Source organism: Ambystoma mexicanum, chromosome 3q (assembly GCF_040938575.1).
Source record: "Ambystoma mexicanum isolate Mex_15411 chromosome 3q, UKY_AmexF1_1, whole genome shotgun sequence".
Taxonomy (NCBI): domain Eukaryota; kingdom Metazoa; phylum Chordata; class Amphibia; order Caudata; family Ambystomatidae; genus Ambystoma; species Ambystoma mexicanum.
The window spans coordinates 300,093,193-300,107,775 of record NC_090926.1 but is presented as its reverse complement, the minus strand read 5'-3'; positions in this window follow the sequence as shown (position 1 = coordinate 300,107,775).

The following is a 14,583-nucleotide window of genomic DNA, read 5'->3' as shown; positions in this document are numbered from 1 at the left end:
GATCAGAATCTATTGTATTTCCAAGGAAGACTATATTTGCCATGTGTTGACTTACAGAAGCAGGTCATCACCTGATACCATGATTCTCTAATAGAAGGACATCCGGGGGTGGGCAAAACCCTAGAGAAAATTAAAAGACATTTTTGGTGGCCGACTTGGAGAAAAGACATTAAAGATTTTGTGGCTTCTTGTGGCATCTGCGCACAAAACAAGAGTCAAAAGGAGAGACCAGCAGGTCTGCTACATCCAATAGACATTCCACCATGCCCTTGGCATACTCTCTCAATGGATTTTATCACGGATTTACCCTCCTGCTCCGGATACAACACAATTCTAGTAATCGTGGACCTTTTTTCAAAAATGGCTCATTTTATTCCACTGAAAGGTTTACCCACAGCTCCCATTTTGGCCCGAGAATTCCTTGAAAACATCGTCCGGTTGCACGGTTTCCCTTCAGTGTTAATCTCCGATCGAGGGAGCCAATTTATTTCCCATTTTTGGTGAAGTTGTTGTCGTTTAGCGCAAATTGATGTACGACTTTCCACCAGCCATCACCCCCAAACTGACGGGCAGACTGAGAGGACTAATCAAACTCTGGAACAATATCTACGCTGTATGTTGCAACAATCGGAGGGCACTTGGAAGGATGTCCTTTGGATTGCTGAATACGCCTACAACAATTCAATCCATTCAGGAACTGGAAAAACCCCTTTCTTTCTGCTGTATCGAAGTCATCCTCGAACCTCTAATTTGGATCCACCTCAAGCTCTCGGAACGCCCGCTGTAGACCATCTGCATGGGACAATAACTCAAGCATTCAAGGAAGCCACAGCTCACCTTCAACAAGCCAAGGAAAGGTATAAGAAAGGAGCGGATCAACATCGAAAAGAGGCTCCTCAATACCAAGTAGGAGATCAAGTCTGGCTGTCCACGAAGCATTTATCCCTAAAAGGACCACGCACCTTCAACCCAAGGTATTTAGGACCCTACACGATCACGGCTGTGATAAATCCGGTGGCTGTGAAATTGGAGCTACCTACTCGGATGAAGATACATCCCGTTTTCCATGTTTCGCTCCTTAAACCTATGCAACCCGGAACCCGTTTGACTAATCCTCCAGAGCCAATCCAGGTGGATGGAGAACTCGAATTTGAAATTCGAAACATCTTGGATTCCAAAATTTCCAAATCGAAACTGTACTACCTGATTGATTGGAAGGGATTTGGCCCCCAGGAGAGATCTTGGGAGCCTTCAGAATATGTCCATGCACCTCGTCTGGTCAGGAAGTTTCATCGGACTTTTCCCAACAAGCCAAAGCCTCCGGAGAAGACAAGCTTGGGAGGGGCCTTGAAGGGGGGTGCTGTCATGACCGCTGCCTCCAAGGAGTCAGACCCAGCCCAACATCCTTGGAAGCAGGGTCACGACTTCCATTCCAGGCACCAGCCGGTCCCCACAGGGGCCTTTTGGACCTTGTCCTGGCGCCAGTGGCGCCAGGCTCATAAGGGAACCCAGTCCCGGCACAGGAAGCGCCGGGCTCATATTGAGAGGAATGGTGCTTGGGTGGATCTACCTGCTGCAGACCATGCTGCTCACTTACCTGTAGGATGATATCCTCATCCATTCCTGGCTGGAACTACTTTACCTTCTGGGTGTGGCCAGCACCACTCCCTGGGACTGGATACAGGAACTGTGCTGGAAGCTGGAACTTCTTTCTTGTCTGGGCGAGGCGGTGGAAGGAGAAACCTAAGCACTCCAGTGGCCTATTTAAACCACGCCCGATCAGTGCAACGTGCTTCGCGTTGTTCTGCACTAGCAGCAGGACGCTCACCGTGTCAGCTCCAGAGAATCTTCAGCTTCTGCATCTGTGAACAAGAAATCTTCAGTCTTACCTCCCGGCAGATCAGTCTTCAGTCTTCAGCAGCGTCTGAAAGAGAACAAGGACACCAGGTTAGGACAACACAAAACCAGCGCAGCAATTACCTTGTCCATCGGAGCATTCCGAGGCCGCGTGCCGCACTCTTCATACTCCGGCAATCCTGCGGAAACAAAGGACATTGGTTAGTGAACCTCCGTGATTATTCTGCTTACCTGTGCCACGTACGCCTCGATCTTCGTCAGGCGCTGTTTTTCCGCACCTGCGAAAACAAGAAGGACATCATTAGGGGCACTGTACGCCATCACTACTCACGTGCCTTCTAGCTGTCATCGGCTTGCCCATTCTCCGGCACGTACCTCGGCGTCCACCTCCACGCCGACAGCTACGGCTACCTGAAAAACTGGAAAAGAGACATTAAGAAGTGCATTTAACTTCGAAAGGGAAAAGAGACATTAAGAAGTGCATTCAACTTCGAATAACATTCTTTTACTTACGTGCCTTCACGAACTCCGGCATTCTTCTCGCTTACCTTATCTACATACCGGACCTGCAATGGCGAGAGACATTTAAGGGGTCATATAAATAAAACTCCATATTCAAGCAATCACCGTTCGTGCAGCTAACGACGGCCTTGCTCCCTGACTTCATCCTCTGCAATCAAGAGGCTGGGCACTTAACCAGTGAAGCAACTGGCATCAGCACCCCTGCACAGACGCAGGATGGAGAGCTCCGCTTTCACCTATATCAGGTGAGCACATTCAGCCTATGAGTAACGTGGGGAGTCCAGAAAAGGGGAAGGTCAGATTGGCCAACCAGACATTCACTAACCCCTTGTTCTCCTACTTGCAGACACCTCACCCTCCAGGCCAAAATTACGGTGAGGAGAGGGTCTATCCAGGGTGTTACCAGAGGCCTGCGCGTGACCCTAGAAGACACTGAAATCTCCAACCCCGGACCTGCGCCTCCGAGGGATTCAGGTGAGCGTTACAATCAATATGGAAAGCTCTTAACAAAGTTAGAGGAAACACCTCCCCTACTCCACTTAATACAATTGGAGAGTGTACTTGGGTAGAATATCTGCCTGGAAATGTCTATGATAAGCAAATGTTAGACCTAGCTGTTTGTACGTCTGAGCCGTGGCCCCTGAGCTTTGGGCGAAGTGATATAATTCAAATTATTTATAAACTTAATAACTCCAGAGCTCCGGGGGCCGAACGGTCTTGCTTCCTTTGTAGTAAAATACGATCCTGCCATTTTTTCCCTCATACTTATGACTCTATACACAAGTGTGCTTGGAGAAATGCATTCTTGCTTCATGGTTGAAATCGATTTTGATACCAGTGTGCAAGGCAGGCTCTGGAGCTTGCCCTGAGAATTAACGTACACTGTCATTACTGGATACTACAAGTAAAATATTTGCAGCCATAGTCCTAAATCATCTTCAATCGTGGACTGAGGCCAATCAGATACTCCACCCTTTCCAATCTGATTTTTGCACTGGAACTAGTACAGCTCATAATATCAGGCTCCTAGATGAGATTTTAAAGACAAACAGTGTCCGAATCCATCTATTTATGTAACCTTTGTTGATTTTAGCTGTGCTTTCGATAGGGTTAATCGTAATAAATTGTGGGATAAAATATTTATGGAGGGATGAAATTAGCTTCCACGTAGAGAACGCACTAGCTGTTTTGATGCTGAACAGAGGCATTATTTCCTTTTTCAGCATGGTCACGTGATTATCCACGTGACACGTTGCAGGACGGATATATTGCAGTGCTGCGTATGGAGAGAAAGTACAGCAGGAAAAGTTTGCATAAGACGTTGAGTACCTTAACATTAGGTAACTACTGGATGCGAATACATGGGGATATAGAGAGGAACAGGGAGCGATATATGAAATATTGAGAAGTGGGAAGTTATTGAAGTATGCAGTGCTAACACACATCATCACTAAGCATTGCCCGTCCTTGCAGGACATTGGGAGAGTGGATGATTACGCAAATGTGGATTGAAGTGTCTGGATGTAGATGAGCTTGGAGGCTCTCTGCTATTCATTGAATAATATCCCAGCCCCTAAACAGCACCTACACGTCTGCCTCTTATTACAGGTAGGTGTAGGGTGCCATGGACATGACATTGCGTTCTTAGAGATTTGTTTTAGAAGGTTTGATGAGATTGTTCTCTACTTTCTCTGTAATCCAGGTGCACTTGATACTGGTCCTTCGACACCAGGTCAAAGGTATGTGCAGTTTAACTAGATATTGATCACTGGGCTAGAGGTGACATTTTTTTCAACACTGACAAACACCATTTCATGGATCTGATATTGACTTAAAACTAACACACAAGTTTGGATTGCTAATCTTGGGGGTAATTTAAGAGCATGTTGGAATGACACTGGTACTTTGAGAATAGCCTAGATGGAACAATGATGTTGGGATTGGATTTGCCTATACGGTGTTGGTACCCCTGTTACGGATGAGCAGTATTATGTTTCTGACTACGATATTACAGTCTATGAAAGTATGGGTCTGTATGGATCCCTTGTATATGTTGTTTCAGAACTTGATCGCTCCTGAAGAAGGGGTTGTCCTCCCTCCCCGAAACACGTTGGGCCAGAAAAAAGACTTCAAATTAAAAAGCACTTGCCCTCTTTTTGTATTTTGCTTGAATTTGAAATGTACTTCCTTATGTACAATATATGTTAAGGTTTATGCAGAAAATATATTCAGGTAGATGTATATGTCAACATGCATGTTTTGATTTATTGTATATATTAAAAAGCATTAGCCATTTGGCTAAATTACTGACTGTATGTTCAGTTACATGGGTGTGCAGGGAACGGAAGGGTCTCGTGTGGTAGACACTCTTTGCCTATTGTTCCCATTAAAGTAACCACTATTAAGAAAAAAGGAATATTTTTGAATACATTTTTCTTGAGGAATGTTTGTTTGAAAACGTACAATATCTAAATTGCTTTATTGTACACATTCTAAACTGTATCAAATAATCGCTTGACTGATATCCGGCCCTTGAGAGTGTGCAGGAGATGGGAGTTCCCATACCGTGTGCCAGGACCGGTTGTTCTCCACTGCACCTTAAGTTTCATACTTAATCAGTAAAGACTACATATCACATTGGACTAACACCATAAATTCAATATTTCCCAATTGGTCTGCATTGCTAACGGTCTTTGTTTGGTGTGCTGGGAATTAACAGCCCCGCGAAAGCCAGGAAATTAGTTTCGTTCATCGACCGCCACCCTCCCCAAAAAGTAATGCTGCAAGAAACGCATGCATTGTCTGATACACATGAATCCTTTGCTCATAAGTGGGGAAGGTTTAGGTTTTACACCTCCTATTGTTCACAGGCACGTGGTGTACTTACCCTAACTCCTCATACCATTCCATTTAAGCTGTCTTAGTCCATTGCTGACCCCTTGGGCAGGTATGTTCTAGTTTGGGGGAGATCAACAGGGTAGGATATTCTCCTGGTCCATTCCTACAGGCCTAATTTAGATGACCCTACAGTGTATACGCAATTGGCCTTACTCCTAAATACATGGGAAGGATTCCCAATGATAGAAGGGGGTGACCGCAACACTATCCTGAATGCATAACGGGATCACTCCACTAGCACCTGCAGGCCCCCCACTAATAACGAAAAAGCTATCCTACAAGTCATGGGACTGTTCCAATTGATTAATGTTTTGAGAAACAGGCTCACTAAGGGGAGGGAATACTCCTACTACTCTTATGTCTATGACATGATGTCCTGTATTGATTACCGACTGATTTCCTTCTCACCATCTCACTGCGTCACCTCATAGATGGTTGTCATATACTGCCTTGCACTTTTTCAGACCACTCCCCAATAGTGCTGACACTTCAACTTGGCGCATTTCGATCCTTCGGCTCTTTATGGAGGCTAATCCCATTAGCACTGCTTGATAACACGTTCATCACTGTCTGACAAAATGAATGCCTTCTTGGAAACAAACGTAGGTTCGGTCTCCTCATACTTCACTCTGTGGGAGATGTTTAAAGTATTTGTAAGGGGGTGATGCTATTCACATACATAGGCATACTTAAGTCGATGAGGGAAGACTTTCTTTTAATAACACATTTTATTATGTTTTGAGACATACAAACAATAGAGCCAAACAACACCTTGCTTAATCCATTTCAGAGGATCCGGGGGTACATCAGAACAGAATACAAGGCAAATAAGAGTCACAAACACCTCCCACCCATTGAAAGTCGCCTTCCATTTATGCCAGATTTTCTGGAATTTGGTCGGGCATCCCCGTACCTTGTAGATCCGTCTTTCGTAAGACATGCAGATGTCCATGTCAGCCACCCACTTACTGAACCTTGGCCTATCGGGTTTGCCCCACAGCATCGCTATGTTTCTCTTTGCAAGAATGGCTGCAGTGGATATCAGCAACCTCCAATCCTCTCCCAGAGCCGGCGTATCAGTGGGCATTCTCACAAGATATGGAAAAGGGTACCATCAGCAGGATCACATCTCAGGCATTGCTGGCGGGTGGCCCAACAACATCTAAAGAGCAGTGTGCGTGGGTAATACGTTCCATGTAGGATCTGTGCTGCAAATCAATCAATTATCGTGATGAGAAGGGGAGATGCATTGGTACCTAACAGAGGTAACCTTGCTATCAATCCGTTGCGCTACAATGTTGGTCTCCATGGGGGAGCACAGTGGGACAGACTGTATATCAGTGAACTGGGCATGCAATTCGTGTGTAAGTTGGATATGATGGAAGCTCTCTGCCGCTGGGAGCTCATAGGATAGGTGTAAGGTGGGAAAGAGAACCACACTCCCCTGTTCCAATATTTGGCCTAGGGTCAGAATACCACTACAGGCCCAGGTCTCAAACAACCCCATCTTGTTGATTTTGAGCAGGTGAGAGTTTTGCCACAGGAGCTGGGCCAGTATCAGACTCCCAACCCACCCAATGTCCCGAAGTCTTGACCACCAAACTTTAACCACCTGTTTAGTTGGTAGAGCCCTGTCCTTGCCACGTCGTATAGTATTTGAATCAGTTTTATATCCCCCATCCATGCCCGTTCATCCATGGCATGAGGTAATCTCAGGTCCCCATGTAACCAGTCATTTATCACCTCCATTTGGGTGGCCCAGTAATAATGCAGCATTTTCAGCAGTCCTATGCCCCCTTCCCAAACAGAACGCTACAGTGTAGACAGGGCAATCCTAGGCTGTTTCCCACTCCACAGCAGGTCTCCAAGGCCCGAGTCCACCCTGGCAAACTCTGTTTGGGGCACCGAAATGGGAGTATTTTGGAGGACGTATAGCTACCTCGGCAACGTGAGCATATTAAATAACACTGCCTTCCCCAGAAGTGTTATCGGGAGGGTGTGCCAGTGTTTCACATCCTGCAAAAACCTCTCTCCGATTTGATGCAGATTGCAAGAGAGAAACTCAAGGGGTTTGGGGCCAATGTGAACCCCTCAAGTATCAGAAGCCGGTCTGTGAAACCTTGTAGGGGCAGTCAGAGGGAATCGCCAGGTCACCACCCTTTACTGGGAACAGGATCGATTTATGACAGTTAGCCCTAACGCCCGTAATTGCTTCATTGTCCTGGAGACACTGAGTCCCAATGGGACCAGAGACTGCCGAGTCACCCAGAAATATCAACCGATCATCTCCATAAAGGCAGACCCTATCCTTGTGGCCGGTGGGCCAGCGTAAACCCCTCTATGTTGGGTCTGTGCGAAGTTTTATAGCCAGCAGCTCCACTACAATTGTGAACAAAAGGGGAGAGAGTGGGCAACCCTGCAGAGTTCCCTGTTCCCATCTGGATGTTGCCCCGTTCACCCTAACCTCATCAATAGGAGCCACGTATAGACGTTTGACCCATCGGTTGAACGGTTCCTCAAAACCCATCCCTGCCAGCACCTTCCACAGGTGCCTACACAAGACAGCATCGAATGCCTTTTCAAAGTCAACGACAAGGAGTGCCAGGGGCTCGGGGAGAGCCAAAGCGCAATACATCGTCAGATGTAGGCACCTAATGTTCATGCAGGTGGACTTATCTGGTAGAAAACCACACTGGTCCAGGTGTGCCAGCGAGTCAATCACCCGGAACAATCGGTTAGCAAGCACCTTGGCTAGTATCTTGGCCTCGCTATTTATAAGAGAGATAGGGCGATAGGACGAACACAAGGTAGTGGGTATGTCTTTTTTGGCATAAAAACTATGGTGGCACAACGTAAATCTCGGGGGAGGACCAACTGCCGATCCATGCACAGGTGAATCTCAGGAGCTCCTATGCGGCCGTTGAAATCCGCATGAAATCCTGTGTGTATTCCCCATAGATGCGATACGGAATGCTGGGGAGTAGAGCTGAACTGTCGGGGAGTCCAGTAATCTGACTGAGCAGAGCTGTGGAGCTGCGGGGGTCTTGTTTGTAAAGCCGAAAAATTCGGCGTCTCGGCGGGAAGTGCTCTCCAAGAAGGCCCCCGTGGAGCTGTAAGGGAGAAGACGGCGAGTCGTGTGGAGCCCGTGGGGGCTGGTGCTGAAGGGTGACTCCCAGTGTTGGTGAGGATCCCGGGGAATCCCGAGGCGCCCCTCACTGTGGTGGGGGAACGGATTGGGCAAGCGGAGGGAGAAGAGCCTCGGAGCCGGCGGCGGGTGTCGAAACAAGCTGCTGGCGAAGAAGACGTCGGTGGACCCGTGGGGCCAGTGGCGGGAGGAGACCCGGCGGGGAGCCGGAGGCTGGTGCCGGAGGAGGAGCGGCCCGGAGGACGGGGAGAGGAGGGTCTAGCGTTGCAGCGGGGACTGGAGCTCGAGCCCCGCTGCAGGGAACAGGCTCCTTAACGAAGTGGGAAGCCGAGGAGGCGGTGCTGCCGGAGCGGCAGCTGCGGTACCGGAGGTGAGACGGGTCCCCAGGAGGAGGAGGGGGACGAGGACCCACGCCGAAGGAGCCCTGTAGAGTGACTGTATTGCTGGTGGCAGGCCCCTGGAAGGAAGGGAGCCCAGGTGTCGGCTCGGCACATAGGACGAGGTGGCTGGGAGTGATATGGACTCGCCATTGGTGTGAGGCAGTGGGACAAGGCGGCAACTCCCCCTGGCTGTGGGCTTGGGCGGGCCCTTGGAGGAGACACTGAAGTGAGAGGCTGAGGTCCCTTTGGAGGAGGGGCCCAGGGGGTCTCCCTAACTGATCCTGGGTGGACTTGGAGTGGGCCCTTGGATGAGACACGGAAGTGAGAGACTGTGGCCTCTTTGGAGGAGGGGGCCCTGGGGGTCTCTTTACCTGATTTTGGGTGGGCTATACACCCAGCCCCAACGAGGACACCTTGAGGGGGCTCACAAGGAGGGAGGCACCCCCCCTTGGATTGGAGTGTGGAGTGCGGAGAGGGCCTGGGGGATCGGCCTTGAAGAAGTGGGAGTGCAGCTTGGAGGACAGTGCCGTAGCCAGGCTGCTAGGGTGGAAGTGGCGGAGGTTGGCGGCACCAAAGGGGATACACAGGAGAAGTAGGTGGACACAGGATCGAGGCCGTCTGGGGGGCTTTGCTTCCGGAATTGTGCTTGGAAGGCCCCTTCTGGGAGCTGGGAACCATGGGGAAAAACCAGCAACGGATGGAGAAATACACAGAAGTGAAAGAGAGGCCTCAGAGACGAGAGGGCCCGGACCGGCAGAAGATCCCCCTAGGGGAGTAAAGAAGTCCGGTGACTTTAGATTCGTTAATGGAGGCAATACAGGTCTCCAGAGATACTCTTCAGGAAAGTATTAAGGAGGTTCGAGTGGATGTCTCGCTAGTGAGGGCGGACCTCCGCAAAGTCTGCGAGAGAGTTACAGAGGTGGAACAGAGGGTCAGCACGGTGGAGGATGACGTCCAAGGCCGAAAAACCAGGTTGCGGGCCTAATAGGCACCACTCGTACCTTAGAAGTTAGAGCTGAGGATGCAGAGGGTCACTCCAAGTGCTGCAACATCCGTCTGGTGGGGGTCCCGGAGAGGGAAGAGGGCCCTAGTGCAAAGTTGTTTGTGGAAAACCTGATCCTAAAAGTCTTGGGAATCAGGGGCCTGTCAAATCTTTTCACAGTGGAGAGGGCACATAGAGTTCCGGGGAGGCCTCTGCCGCCGGGTGCCCCGCTGAGAGTGCTGGTAGCTAAGATTATGAACTTTCGAGATCGTGACGCCATCCTACAGGATGCTCGCAGGGTGGGTCAATATGCGATTGGAAGTGCAAAATTGAGGATCTTCCCGGACTTTACGCTCGAGGTACAACACCAGAGGAGATCCTATGACGCGGTGAGGAGCCGTCTGAGAGAACTCAATTTAAAGTATATGATTTTTACCCGGCAAAATTGAAGGTGTTGTCAGGAGGAAAGTCCTGGTTTTTCACAAGTCTGAAGGAGGTGTGGAACTGGTTGGACATGGGGCAACATAAAGAGGATCCCTCTCCGGCTAGCCCTGGGGGAGGGTCGGTTTGAGGCAGGGAAAGGGTGGAATAAGTTTGATATGGGGTCACAGAGGGGGGGCCCCGGCAGGCGAGACTCCTGGAAGTGAGGTGGTAAGGGGGAGGGAGAGGGGAGTTGTAGGTGAGGCTGCATAGGGCAGGTGGTGAAGGCCCTGGTTTAACCAACGCCACTAACTTCCAGCCTCGGGGGAGAGAGGTAAGAGAGGCGGAACAGTGAAGTGGGTCTACTGTTGTGGTGGGAGGGGAGGGAAAGGAGCGTAGGGGAGAGAGGGGGAATGGAGGGAAGGGAGGGAGGGGGGAGGGTTGCGGGTGGGGGGGGAGTTGGGGTGGAAGGCACCAAGTTGGGGATCGGTGCGGGAGGGGGAAAGATCCGAGGAATTGTGAGGTGTACCGGCCCATCTCGCTTTTAAATGTAGATGGGAAAATCCTGGGGAAAATCTTGACGGCCAGACTGGCGGCGGTTGCGCCGAATCTAGTACACCCTGATCAATGTGGGTTTATAGGGGGCAGGAACACCTCAGGGAATATCTCCCGGCTACATCATGTGATGGATCGGGTGAAGTCACAGAAGCGGGACATGGCTACAGCGTCATTTGACGCAATGAAAGCGTTTGACTCCCTGGAATGGAAGTGGTTATTCCGGGTGTTAAGGGAGTTTGGATTTGGGGAAAATATGTGTAGATGGCTGTCCCTGTTGTATACAAAACCGCTTGCGATGGTAAAAACTAACAACTGGGTTTCGGAGATGTGGGAGTTGGAGAGAGGGACTAGCTAGGGGTGTGCAGCCTCCCCAATTTTGTTCGCTTTGGCGCTGGAACCGCTGGCGGCGTACCTACGGCAGGAGATGAGTGAGGCTGGAATTGAGGTTGATGGCCAGAGGCACATTGTGTCCCTATATGCAGATGACTTGTTATTATATGTGGGGGACCCTGGGTTAATTCTCCCAGACCTCTTAGAAATCTTGAGAAACTTCAGAGCCAAGTCAGGGTTCCGTATAAACCCAGAGAAGTCGGTTTTGTTTCCGTTGGGAGCGCTACGAGAATGTTCAGTGCAGGATCTACCAGAACTGGGTATAAGATGGGAGACGGAATCCTTCCGATATCTGGGGGTGCGGGTGTTCCATGAGGTAGTTGACACGTTTGTGCAGAATACTGAGAGGAGAGGGCGTTATCTAAGATAGGAGACTCCATCCAGTTCTGGAGGGTTTTACCACTCTCACTGATGGGTAGGGTGGCATTATGTAAAATGGTAATCCTCCCGCGGCTGCTGTATTTTTTTGCAAATATACCGTATGTGGTAAAAAAAGGTGTTCTTTAGGATGTTGGATGTCAAGATCAGGGAACTGCTTTAGGATTCGGGGAGGAGACGGGTGTCCCTGCAAACCTTGCGGAGACCGAGGGAGAGTGGGGGTCTGGGTCTCCCAGATTATGAAAAGTATTTTGTGGCATCACAATTGCAATCGGTGCTGGTGTGGGATCATCCGGAGGCGGAACTCCTGGGAACATTGGTGGGGCCTTTGCAGCGAGAATGTAGGCCGCCAGACCTCTTGTGGTATCCACTAGGCAATGTGGGGACGTCGGTGGTTTTTGAAGCGGTAAGGGAAACGTGGAGGAAATATGTGGGTGGTAGGGGAGTTAAGGGTCGTTATGAAAAGAATCTCTCAACGGGAGCTGATCAGAAACTCTGCCAGGCAATTGGGAGGGTAGGGATACGAAGATTATGGGAGAAGGGATGCGAAACGGTGGGGGACCTTTTTGAGGGAGGGCAGCTCCTTACCTGCAGCGAGTGGTGTGAGAAGTTTGACTTGCCACGGGGAGTTTTTCTGGCATATGGGGCGGTGATTCGGAGGATGGCAGAGTTATGGGAGGGGATACCTGAGGAGCCGGAATCATGCCCAGTTCTTCAAGTGTTACTCGATCGGGCAGGGGAAGAGGACGTATTTCGCGAGTATATAAGGCCCTTGGAGAGAGACCACCAGAAAGAGAGCTGAAAGTTAAGGAGAAGTGGGAAGCGGACATGGGGCGCCCGATGTCGAGTGAGGAGTGGGAGAGGGTCTGGGACCTAGTTCGGAAATCCTCGAGGAATGCCCGTTTTCAGTTGGTCCAATTTAATATTTTGCATAGGGTGTATATTACCCCAGTGGCACTTAAGGCGATGAGTGGAGAACATTCGGGTGACTGCCCCCGATGCGGGTTAGGGGAGGCGGGGTTCTGGCATATGGTTTGGGAATGTGGGGTAATAATAGAGTACTGGGATGAGGTACTTAAGGGAATAAATGAGCTACTGGGAGCCAACCTGGAGAGAAACCCGGAGATTTGTCTGTGGGGGGACCTACCAGGGGGGAAACGTAATAAATTGCGGAACAGAATGGGTCGTTTTCTACTTATACTGGCAAAACGTCGATTGGTGATTGCGTGGAAGTCCCCCCTGGGTCCGACAATTCAGTTGTGGAGGAAGGATGTACGAAGATGGGGCTTAGCGGAGTTGATGGTTTTGCAGAATTTGAAGATGGAGGAGGATGCGGGGGAGGTAACGGTTCATTGGTCCCAATTGTTGAACGACCTTGCAAGAGACAATGATCTGCGCCCTCCATGAGATGACGTATCTGGAGGAGAAGCGATGATAAGGGAGAGGAGGGATTTCGGGGATGTGGTTTGTAGATGGGCTGACTCTAATCTCAACGAACGATCGATATTTGTGCTGGGCTGCTGTGGCTAGAGAAAACTGAAGATCTTTTTTGGGAGTTGGGGTGAGAAGAGGGGATTTTAAAGGGGGGGAGGGGCTGTTCAGTTGGGTAAGCCTGGATGATTTAGAGGTGGGACTGATTTTTGAGGGTGGGGAGGGGGGGGATGGCCGAGGGACTGTTGTACTGAACTGTCAATTAAAATTGTTTGTAAGAAGGGGTGTTAAGGGGGGGGGGATTGGACCTGTTTTTTGGCTGATGTGTTTACAAAAAGGCAAATAAAAAGTGTTTAAAAAAAAGAAATCTCGGGGGAGGGTGCCCTCCTCTCTACTATGCAGGGCCAGATTAAGTAGGTGTGGGACGGTCAGGCCACCCGTCCTTTTCCACACTTCCTCTGGGAACCCATTGGGGCCTGGGGCTTTCCCAGATTGAAGATGGTAGGTAGCTTCTGTAATCTCTTCCTCGCTAATCCCTGTGTCTAGGGAGGCCAACTATTCTATAGGGAGGCTGGGGAGCATGATATCCTCAAGAGGGCAGCAGTGAGCAGCATGTTTGGTACTCAGGGGGGCATAATATAATTGTTCATAGTAGTGCGCAAAGCATTCTCTGAGCTCAGAGTCATCATTGTGGCCCACTCCTCCCTCATCCAGTACTTCCCGGATGTGCCTATTTCTGTCCTCGCACCATTCCACCTAGGCTAGCATCTTCCCAGCCTTATCCCCAGTGTTGTAGATCCTGCTCAACCTATCTGTGTGTCTTCTGAGCGTTATCTAATTGGATATTTGGAAATGGACAGCGTTTCATGAGCCGCCAAGAGGAGTCTGTGGGGGGCAGAGGAGTCAGAGTGAAGAAAGTCCTCTTCCAGGGTCTCGGCTGTAAGTTCAGCCTCCCTTATCTTCTGAGAATGGGCCTTGGGTTTTGCCGAGACCAGGGATACTAGCTCACCTCTCAGCACTGCTTTGTAACCCGTGCAGCGCAACACTGGACTGTCAACCAACCCTGTGTTAAGCGTGAAATCCTCTTCTGTTTTGGACACAATCCCTTCCCTAATGTCAGGGAAGTTAAGGTAGTAATTATTGAAGCGCCACGTCATTTGATGCCTGGGCTTGTCACTCTCCAGTTCCACACCCAAGGTACCACCACCATCGCATCTTTACATCTACTTCATGTGCTGTATAAAAAACATAAACCCCAACTTCCCAACCACCCCCAGCCCATCCTTTACCCCAACTGGAAGTACCTGTCGCACAAACATGTGATGGAATTGTCACCAACCTAGCAACGAAAAGGGAACATGCAATGTCAACGGCTATGAGAACCAGATCAAAGGGAGTAAGAAAAGTAAATGACAAAGAGGAGAGGAGAGGAGAAAGCAAGCAAGCAAGGGGGTGGGGTTTATGAGTTCTCTGGCACATCCATGGCGAAAGATTCACTTCCATGCAGTCCGGCAGCGACTAGGATTTGCCCATCTGCCCACACCCGGGTGTTCAGTCTGCACTCCAAGACAACTGCGAGGTGTCCATCAAGGGGGGAGGGGAAGCCGACGATGGAGACTGCG